The sequence below is a fragment of the Meleagris gallopavo genome, chromosome 1, assembly GCF_905368555.1.
Source record: "Meleagris gallopavo chromosome 1, MGAL_WU_HG_1.1, whole genome shotgun sequence".
Lineage (NCBI taxonomy): Eukaryota > Metazoa > Chordata > Aves > Galliformes > Phasianidae > Meleagris > Meleagris gallopavo.
Genome location: NC_139404.1, coordinates 116,767,711 through 116,778,789, shown reverse-complemented (window position 1 = coordinate 116,778,789; position 11,079 = coordinate 116,767,711).

Below are 11,079 nucleotides of genomic sequence, written 5' to 3'. Positions count from 1 at the left end.
CTCATTTCTTATCTTCCTTTGCTGCCAATAAAGACATGACCACAACCCTTCCCCACACAGCCACTATGCCCTGGGAGCTTTTCAGACATTGTAATAATGGACACCACCATTTCACTAAGGCATTAAGCATTAAGTGCTCAGAAGACTGGAGTTTCCAATGGATTCAGCACAGACAGGGTTTGGCATTTGCTGTTTGCTCACCAGTCTTCCATCTCTGCTGTCCTCAGAACCTTGAAGATTGAGCTGCCTTGCTTTATTACTAAAAGGGAATTATTCATGTGTGGGAAGGTCTATGCCTGAGAATACTGGTACAGATAACTTGAACACTGATGGCTTATTGAGATAGGCTCTTTTGGAATCAAGTCTGCATTGAGGCTGAGACAGCAGGTCTTGCAAAATGCATGACCACATTCCCAAATAATTTCTAAAGAGTGCCTTTTTCATCCCTGGGGTCAAATTCGGTGCTTCAGTGACTTCAGTACATTTATTGAAGATATACAAACTATTCTGTGTTATAACCCTATAAGTGGAAGTTTAGCTCTGAATCTTTTTACAAACCTAATTCAAAAAGTGATTTCAGTGGAGCTACACCAACAACTGGAAAACAGAGCAAAGAGACTGGGCCCTTTGATTTATCATAAAAAGGCCAATAAATAGAGCCTTGTGAACTGTGCAAGTGAGCCCAATAAAAGTGCTGCTGTGCTGAACACTGCTAAAGCATAGGAGAGATAAAAGTGAAACTGTACAGACATCTCTGCTGTGCAAGTCTTACTGCAGTATAATTTATATTTCAGCAATATAAAAATATATTTAACCAAGTCTACAAGAAAAAAAAGTTATGAGCGAATGCTATGTTGTGTTCTGACTCTTATTCAACTGAGCATTTGCTTCTGCGAGTCACTCCCAAGTGCTTAATAAAACAGAAAACTGCTTTTGTTCAATTTTTGTCCATTTTTTTTTCTACCCATTCCACTTTCTTCTTCTAGACTGACTGAGTGATTTTTTTTAATAGGAATTGATTTGTTTCATCCATGACGAAAGGCTGCTTTGAAGACACTGGCAGATATTTGACAACCACAGAAAACATCCCAGTTTCCTGAAAATCTGTTGTCATTTCCTCAGTTTTTTCCCCAGTGCTTTCTTACAAATGTGGATATCTGAAGTATCTTAATCAAGGAGTGTTACGGATCTACATTGATCTTAATTTTCTGTAAACCATAATTCTCACCATTGTGTTCGCTGCTCTGTTGGGTTGTGTCTTCTCACAAAGACGCCGAAGTGCTTCAGCTCCATTAGAAAGAGCCCATCATACACACAATTCATTGCCCAAATCTTTTCCACTTATATATATATATATATATACATACATATATATATATATATATATATATATAAAAGGATGAAGAAGAAACTGCAGTGCAGTTCTTCTGTTTTCACAGCCTCACCAGCTACTATTTGAGGGCAGTCATTCACCTAGGGCAATCTCGCAACCCCAGATCCACTGGGCAAGTTTGGCTGCCCAATCATTTCCCTACATGATTCTGAATATTGTATTCACCTTACAAGTAAAACTCTTTCTTTTAATGCTGGTTTTTGTATGACTGCTATTCACTTTAAGTTCAAAGTGGCTTGTTGGTTCTGGTAGGGAATTGCTTTATCACAGCAACAACCCAAAATATCCCAAAGTAATGCACAAATTCAGTCTGCTGCTCTTCTTTGCCAACAGGAGCCAAGAAAGCACCACTGCCAGGAGGCAGAATGGGCAAATCACCCATAGCAAAGCCCAAATTCCAAATTTCAGGGAACATTAGTGCCAATGACCTGCAATGCTTTTCTACGTGGACTCGGTCACAGGCATGTACAGTCTTGCAATGTTTATCTGAAGACTGTAGGTGACCTTCCATGCTTTCAAAGCATCAAGCAGGCAAAGCAGTAATAACTTCATTGGCCTAGCCAAACCTTCATGAACTTGCCCAGTAAATCCTTTTATGATGCATGGATATCCACAAGGATATAACAGGTGAGATTTTTGTCTCAGAAATTTGTTTCTAAATACACACATTGATCTGCACTCTCTGGGCCAACAAAAGACTAAAATTAAATTACAGGCAATATAGTAATTCCCATTCTCTAACTGTCCAAATATAACAAAACAAAACAAAGAAAAAGAAAACAGGAAAAAGGTCAGAACATTTGTACAAATAATTTCATAAATATCAAATACTGTATTTGTGCTTGGCAAACACCTAAGAACAGTGGAGTAGGTATGTTTGCATGCTAAACAAGAATCCTATCTGTTCTTAGGGTCCAGAGAGGATCCAGGAACTATGCTCTGTTGACAAAAGAATGAAAGAATTAAAGAATAAAATGAACATATCTAAAGCAAGAAATGAGGTTTATATGTGAAAGTCAAAGACATGTCTTGCCCTTTTAAAGGGATTGAATTTTAAGACATAAATACAATCTGAGTTCACACTGAGAGTTCAGTAGGTTTCTACACAGACACATGGGGACCTGCTTACATAAAATCCAGTGAGAAACATGAACACAATAATTGGAATCATGGATTTCTATTCTTAGCAGTGAGTCACTAATACTGAAGGAAATCAATGCAGAGTAATTTCATCATGATTTTTTCTGCTGAAGGCTGCAAAGCGGAGAACAACCTCTTTTTATTAGGTGTGCAACTCTTAAAAACACCGTTGTAATAGCATAAATTCAGAATCACAGAATCACAGAATCACAGAATTGTAGGGGTTGGAAGGGACCTCCAGAGATTATCGAGACCAACCCCCCTGCCAAAGCAGGTTCCCTACACCAGGTAGTTCAGAAATACTCTAACTTTGAGCAATTGTTTTTCCTATTACTTCAAAATAAGTTTCAAAATCCCAACAGAAAGCCACCATGAAATTGTAGGTGTCCCACTGCATATTGCACCAGTAAAAGCCTGTGATTCAACAGCCTCCATGCTCTCTCCAAGAGGATACATTTGTCCTAGATGTTGTCTCTACTTCCAAAAGAACTGATAAGAAAATAACCTCTCTAACAGTTTCACTGCACTCTGAGCTCTAGCTCTCCAATGCAGGCATGTCAATAGGTAGGCTACCCTTCACACATATAGCATTAACACAGGAGGAATCAGCAAACATGGTTTGCTGGTTTGGCAGCCTTCCCTTAGCCTACCAACACCATGCAATCAGACTGTCGAGCTTCTGGTGGTTCCCCTGGCTCCTTCTATCTCTCCAGCTGGGTCTTGTCACTGGGATCTATAACTGCAGGCAGGTCCTTGGTCTCCCAAAGGAATTGCCAGTAGAGAACTTCCATCTGTATCACCAAGGGATGCTCACAAATACCCACATACTAGTACTGAGAAAGGCCCCAGCAAATGACTTCCTTTGACAGCTTTTGAACATATCTGACTTTCTTAGTGGCTTTTTTCTTCCTCTATCTTTATTAACTTTACCTTATAATTAGGTTCCATGAAGATGCATCTCCTCATCTGACTTAAAAGGTTCATTGACCCTCTGGCATACTGTTATAACCCAGCAACCTGTGAGTACAGTAATTAGGACATTATAAAGCATTGAGTTGATCTGTGCATTTCTCATTCAAAAGAAGAGACGTGTTCTGTGTTGCAAAGAGAACTGGCTGAAGCAAGACAAGACCAAAGTGAAGCAAAAGATTAATATTTTAGAAAAGAAAGTGCAGATTATTCATAGGAAGAAGAGATTGATTGGAGCATCAAACTTTAAGGAGAGATAAGGATAGCACTGAATTTGCTTCAAAAAAGCACCAGAGTAGAAGGTAATAAAAAACAAGGAAAGAGGAGAGAGAGAAAGGGAGCACTTACTCTATGACTTTTGTTACATATTCCTACTGCACTGGACTGACAATAACATAGCATGTAATAAGAAATTAGTCAAGAATCAACTCTTGTCACATTCTGCTCCTACTGTGACCCATGGCATGAATGTGGAGCCAAACGGCCTTCACTACATCCATACAGTCATATAATTCCACAACTATATTCACACAGATTCAATAGGTACAACATAACCATCAGGAGCGATCACAGCACCCTTCCTAAGGTGCTTTCCTCGCGAAGACAGCTGGCTCATTTCGTTCTTATTTACTATTGCATTGTTTTTCAGCCAATAAAAGAAGTAGAATGTGTCAAAAACATCTGACAACACCAGACACCAAACAGAGATGAAATTGCAGATACAAGCCGGTGCTATATATTACTGTGAGTACAAAGATGATTTCAAGTACCTGTTTCAGAAATCCTGAAAGTAATAGTTTATAAGCCACATCCTTGGCTTTTTAATCAATAGACTGTTGCCTTCACCAGGAGTACAATGGTCTCTACTAGTCACGTACTAATATAGGGCACAACATACTGAATCACGTGTATAATGCTCAGATCTGCGTCAAAGTGAAAAAAATATACCTAATTGTACCAATGAAAAATGCAGTCCGTTTAATTGCTAGATTTAATGACAAGATTGTTAACAGTACAGATATATCTTTAAAATCCTTTGGATCATCTTGGATTATCTCTTCAGCTTTTCCTCTTACATCACTTTTAATTTCCTTGACAATTAATCCTGTTGTATAGAAAGTTTTGAGCAAACACCTTAATTTTTGAATTTTATAAGTGCTGTATGATATGAATTGATTTCCATGATATCCCTTTTCCCTTGTGTGCCTTTAGCAATTAAACTCTGCAATAATGTCATGTAATGGAGCCCACAAAATGCCCTCCTTCTTTTATAACACAGTTGCAGATTATAAAACCCCCACACAATTCTTATTTATTTATTTATTTTCCAGCAGTCTTGATCTGCTCCTTCAGCATCAGTTATTTATCCCTGTAGCAGCCTGAAAAAAATAGGCGATGTTCGTCTTGCTTGTAAATCCTGAATAAGTGTTGTTAACGATTACAGTTTACCAAACTGTTACTGCAGGAGACACCTCAAAGTTCATCAATGAAATAAAGTGCATCTTAAAGTCTAGTGCTATTCCTATTCATCAAAGCTTTTTCATTTTGTAGAAACAGGCACATTCTGAAAACATGTGTGTCTGGGGAATTCGGTTTGCTGCAACTGCAAAAACATCTTTCTTGCCAGCAGAGTTATATAGCCACATGAGGAGGGGAAGAGGAGCGGAGTGAATAGAGGAGCGGAGAGGAGAGGAGAGGAGAGGAAGGAGAGGAGAGGAAGGAGAGGAGAGGAGAGGAGAGGAGAGGAGAGGAGAGGAAGGAGAGGAGAGGAGAGGAGAGGAGAGGAGAGGAGAGGAGAGGAGAGGAGAGGAGAGGAAGGAGAGAAGGAGAGAGAGGAGAGGAGAGGAGGAGAGGAGAGGAGAGGAGAGGAGAGGAGAGGAGAGGAGAGGAGAGGAGAGGAGGAGAGAGAGAGAGGAGAGGAGAAGGATATCTCCAAATTATCATCTTTATCAAGCAGGCTTTCTTTTAATGTGTAGTAACAATTTTTTCTCCATATGATAATCACAAGATCTACTTAAATGTGGGATGATAATTTTGCATTTGTCTATACTGTAGCTCATGCTAAAGATAAGCAAACCTCAAAAGAAGCATTCCAGACAAAGGCAATGCTTTTATGGATCCCAGGATCTGTGTCTCTCTCCATCAAGTTGCTACGCAGTCTTTCCACAGTCAGCCTAAGAACTCATTCTGCAGTGAAAAAAGGTTCACAGGAAGCTTTAAAAAATCTTACTAATTAAATCACATTATGCAATGTGATACATTTTCTCTGTTCAGAACATTTTCTAGTTCAGATCTGATCCCTAAACACTGCAAAATCTCAAAAATAATATGGCCTGTAGGAACCAATTCCTATCTAAGCTGACAGAAAATACTGGGAAACACCTGTAAAGGAGTGAGGGCATTTGGAAACTTGTCAGAAGGATTAAATAAGGAAGAAGAGAATTGTGTGGGTTTTTGAAGAAAATAGCAGCAGAAGGAAGAAAGGAACAGACTGAAGAAGATAGCGTAAATAATGTTTCGAAGCTGGAAGTGTCATAATCAAATCAAAAGGCAAAAAAGATGGCTTTAGCGATCTTTGTGTGTATAGCTTGAAGGAGAACAGAGAGAATGTTGTTATTGCAGTCAGGAAAAGAGGTTAAGAGGTATGAAAAAGGAGATTTAAAATTGTTTTAGTCCAAATTTTCCTACTGTAGCACTCAGAGCTTCAGTGATTTTTCCTTACTTCAGAGCATCATCATAAAAATATAAACAATATTCACAATTATTTCTGCTCTTCCTTTTTCTTCCAAACATGCATTGCACATTTTAATAAGTCATTCGTTGTGGACAGAAAGACTACAGCTGTATTTATAATGCTGAATAGTTGGTTCATGTAAATGGCAGGTGCAACAAAAAGGCTTGAGTTTCTATTTTCTATTAGCATTGCCAGCAATCATAATCTGTACTAGTTTAGGAAAACATCCCATTTTGTCTGCCTGTATGTAGAGAAAGAGAGGAGAAAAAGGAGAAAAACAATGTCGTATGAATCTCTTTTAGTTGAGGATTTGTGCAAGCTATATTGCTTATAACTTAAGTCGGTTTATTAGTGTTTTATCTTTAATCATTTATCTCTCGAAAACCACACATATTAGGAGAATAAAAGGTTGGGTTTAAAAACTCATCTACTCAAATGGTATAGGAAACCAAAATTCAGATTGCCTTCAGAAATTTGTGTTGATGGGCACAGAACTGAAGCAGCATCTTTCAGAGCAACCCTGGCACATAACTTCTCTGGCTCAAAAGCAACTGGTGTCTGTAATGCACAATTATTTTCTGTATGGACTGGCCACTGCCAAGAACAAAAATTGTGGTTAGCTAGTGGGCTTTGCAAACATTTGCTGGCAACACAGAAATACTAGCTCCAGTGTCCTCATAGAATCATAGAATCATAGAATCACAAGGTTGGAAATGACTTGCAAGATCTAGTCCAACCATCTGTCCATTACCATTACCACCACAAGCTACTAAACCATATCTCGCCAGCTCCTCATCCAGACGCCTCTTGAACACTGCCAGGGACAGCGACTCCACCACCTCCCTGGGCAGCCATTCCAGTGCCTGACCACTCTCTGAGAGAAAAAGTTTTTCCTCATGTCTAACCTAAACCTCCTCTGATACTACTTGCGGCCATTTCCCCGGGTCCTGTCCGTTGCCTGGGAGAAGAGGCCAAACCCCTCTTCACCCTAACCAACCTTCAGGAAGTTGTAGAGTGCAATAAGGTCTCCCCTGAGCCTCCTCTTCTCCAGACTAAACAATCCCAGCTCCCTCAGCTGTTCCTCATAAGACCTGTGCTCCAGACCCCTCACCAGTTTTGTTGCCCTTCTCTGGACACATTCTAGAGCCACTCATCTTTCCTGTAGTGAGTGGCCCAAAACTGAACACAATAGTCGAGGTGCAGCCTCACCAGTGCTGAGTAGAGGGGGATGATCACCTCCCTACTCCTGCTGGCCACACTATTTTTAATGCAGGCCAGGATGCCATTGGCCCTCTTGGCCACCCGGGCACATTGTCGGCTCATGTTCAGCCGAGCATCAACCAACACCCCCAGGTCTCTTTCCTCTTCACAATCATCCACCCACTCATCCCCAAGCCTATAGTGCTGCATGGGGTTATTGCGGCCAAAGTGCAGGACCCGGCACTTGGCCTTGTTGAACCTCATCCCATTCACCTCAGCCCAGCGATCTACCTTATCTAGATCCCTCTGCAGGGCCTCCTTACCCTCAGGCAGATCGACACCACATCCCAGCTTGGTGTCATCTGCAAACTTACTGAGGATACACTCAGTCCCTTCATCTAGGTCATCAATAAAGATATTAAACAAGATGGGCCCGAGTACCGATCCCTGGGGGACACCACTTGTAATAGATCACCAGCTGGACTTAACTCCATTAACCACTACCTGTTGGGCATGGCCCTCTAGCCAGTTCCTTACTCAAAGAAGGGGATACCTGTTCAGGCCACAGGCAGCCAGTTTCCACAGGCAGAGAATACTCTGAGAGTCCTCAGTTCAGCAAATGTCATCCTCAGTTCCTCCGGATGACGGGTTTTCTTCATTGGCTGCATGTCCCTTTCCTGTCTTTGCCACCCTCTCACTGCTTTCCTGGTCACTCTTCTTCAGTTCCTGCCTGTACACTTATCATGGCCCAGACCACTGCCTGCCCAGCTCCAGTACCGAACCTGATCTGCTTTGTAGTCTTGGTGTCAGCCCATTCCAGCAGGGCGCTGTTTTCTCACCTCCTGGGCCCCTTCCCCAGTCCGCACCCCATCTTCCCATCCTGCATTGTTCCCACAGAACTGCACTGACATCAGGCAGCTGCATGCTCTGCCACGCTTGCTGAGTTTTATCAGGAAAAGCAATGGGAAAACTAAAGATCCACCTCTTCTTGAGAACTACTCTCATACATATATTATCACTCATATTTTCACTGGGACACAGCTTGACAAAATGTGGACAAATTTGTAGACTACAGCAAAAAGAGTCCTTAAGAGCAGAGTAAATCAGGTAGCTTACACTTCCCAAGCTTACACATTCCCATGTTACAAAATCCTGAAGATGCTGTGTTGTGTCACCAAAAGGAAGGAAGGAAGGAAGGAAATTCAACCAGAGCCCAACTATAATTCACTCTGATTGGAATTCACTCTGCAGCAAACCCTACAGCAGTTCACTCTTGAGTGAGCTTCTTCTAAAGCCTGTGGTCAATAGTAAACCATGTTTTTGGGCTCTGACCACAGTTGAATTTAATGATAGGTGATTTTATTTTTTAAAAAAGAGGAAACATGAACTTCCATTTGTTTGGAATGCCTACAGTCCCACTTCTGGGAGCCAGCACAGCCATACCAAATATATCACTGTCACTGTTTGAAACACAGCCCCAAATTTATGGCAGGCTCAAAGCCCTGAAATAAACATATAACAAACAGTTCTAGGAGTAATAGAAGCATCAAAGTCTGATTTATTATGGATGAATTATGGTTGAATTTGCTAATAAACTAAGCTCTGACCAATGCTTTTCCCTCAGTTGAGACAGACATAACATTTATTTCACACGTGGCCAGCCTGGTGCAATTAGGGATGAAGTCATCAGCCTGTCCCTTACTGGTGTCCCTGTTTTACCCAGTTAGTTCTCACCTTCAAACCTGTGAGAAAATAGTGTGCCTAAGTCCTGCAGTTCCATGTCAAATTCAGCATACTAGTCTGTAAGTTACTGGAGGAGATATATGTCTATATGTATATGCTGGAGGAGATAAATGTCTCTTCACACAGAGAGCAGTGGGAACAATGAACGTAGAAGTATTGCAGGAAAGTGGAGATTTTTTCACTATTTTCCAAGCACTGACATGATTTTTGCTTTTTGAGCAATATCTATAATATCTAGTGATTTTTCAGATCATACTTGAGCTATTTCCAGGTCACAGATACATGACATTTATCTTGTAACATGAGGGATCTTCACATACCCCAGTGAGAAATAGCTATTTGTAGAGGAATTTGTCTAAGCCAGTCACATGTAGATGATGGTACTGACTGCTAATACAGGTTTATCCAGCAGAGGCACACATACTAAGCTGTGTGGCACACACACTGGGAGCTTCTTGGTCAAGTAATATGAATTTGAATATCTTAGCAAGAGTATCCAGTATACAAAATACTGGCATCTTTGATGTAATTTCTCCAGGTCCTTGGAGCTGCATTAAAAATAATGGTATATTCATTCCCATAAGTAAAATTTACACTGTAGGGAAGATTGTGGAACTCAGTGACAGTGAAGACAGAGACTTCCTAATGTGAAGTACTAGAAAGTGAAAATTACTAGGGATATAGGCAATGAAAACAAAAAACTAATAAGGCGAATGGGATAACCTCAGAATACTGAATAACCTATAGCACGACACCCTTTGTACCCTTCAGAAATGCCAGCAATTCTTTGAATAAATGTGATCACGTAATACACCTACTGATATTATACCATCTAGTATGAAAACATATTTTAGTCCTCTATTCTTTCAGGGTACTCACAGATATTTGAAAACCTGTTCTGTTCTACCTTGTCCTGTCCTATCCCATCCCTATCCTATCTTTATTCCATCATAATTGCCATTTTATATTTTTTAAAATAAAATTCAGGATAATTTCTCAAAGTATAAAGTGGGTTCTTACACTTTTGGAACTACAAGTGGGCAGACCTAGAACACTGAGCCAGAGGAGGGTCCAGAGAAGGGTCACGAAGGTGATCAGAGGGCTGGAACACCTCTCCTATGAAAAAAGGTTGAGGGACTTGGAATTGTTCAGTCTGGAGAAGAGAAGGTTCCAGGCATCCCCACAAACACTCCTAGAACCAGAAAATTCCAGGTAGTGATTTTTGATAATTTTTTATATATCAGATACCAATAGATTTTGAACTTGTTACCTCTATGAAGCTTACCATTGATTTGTGATTGAGTGTCTATTACCTTATTGATTTCAAGGGGAAGTTTCAGGTGTACACAGGAAATTTAGAAGTGCTTATGGAGCTGAACTCTAGTGGCTGTATGTTGTAAGACACAGTTGCATCATTTGTGGAAGACATCTGAAAGCCTCCACTTCCAGAATCAAAATGGCATTTTATTCTAAAGTGACTGACTTGTAGGGAGGAATGTCATCCATGTAAGCTTCAATACCTGCTGTTTTAGAGCTTCACAGTCCTGTACTTCCTGACCCTGGTGTATTTGACCATCAAGTCTTAAGGGTATATAACACAAAGTGGTGTGACCACTTATATAGACCACAGGGTCAGTGTTGCAATGACACAAAAAGATGGTTACAAAACTGAATAAAGAGCTAAGAAATGTAAGTATGCACAGTACTTTTTTCTGTATCTCAGTGCCAGAAATTCATCCAATGCATGGAAATATGAAGACGAACAATGGCTTTTCTCTCCTTGAGAGGAAACAGCCCCACAAATGCAATGAGCGGATATTCTGCATGGTACAATAACAGTGAAGGAGGATTGAGTGTTAAGATCAGTTCCCTTGCGCCAAAGAAGGTGAGGAAATTTTCA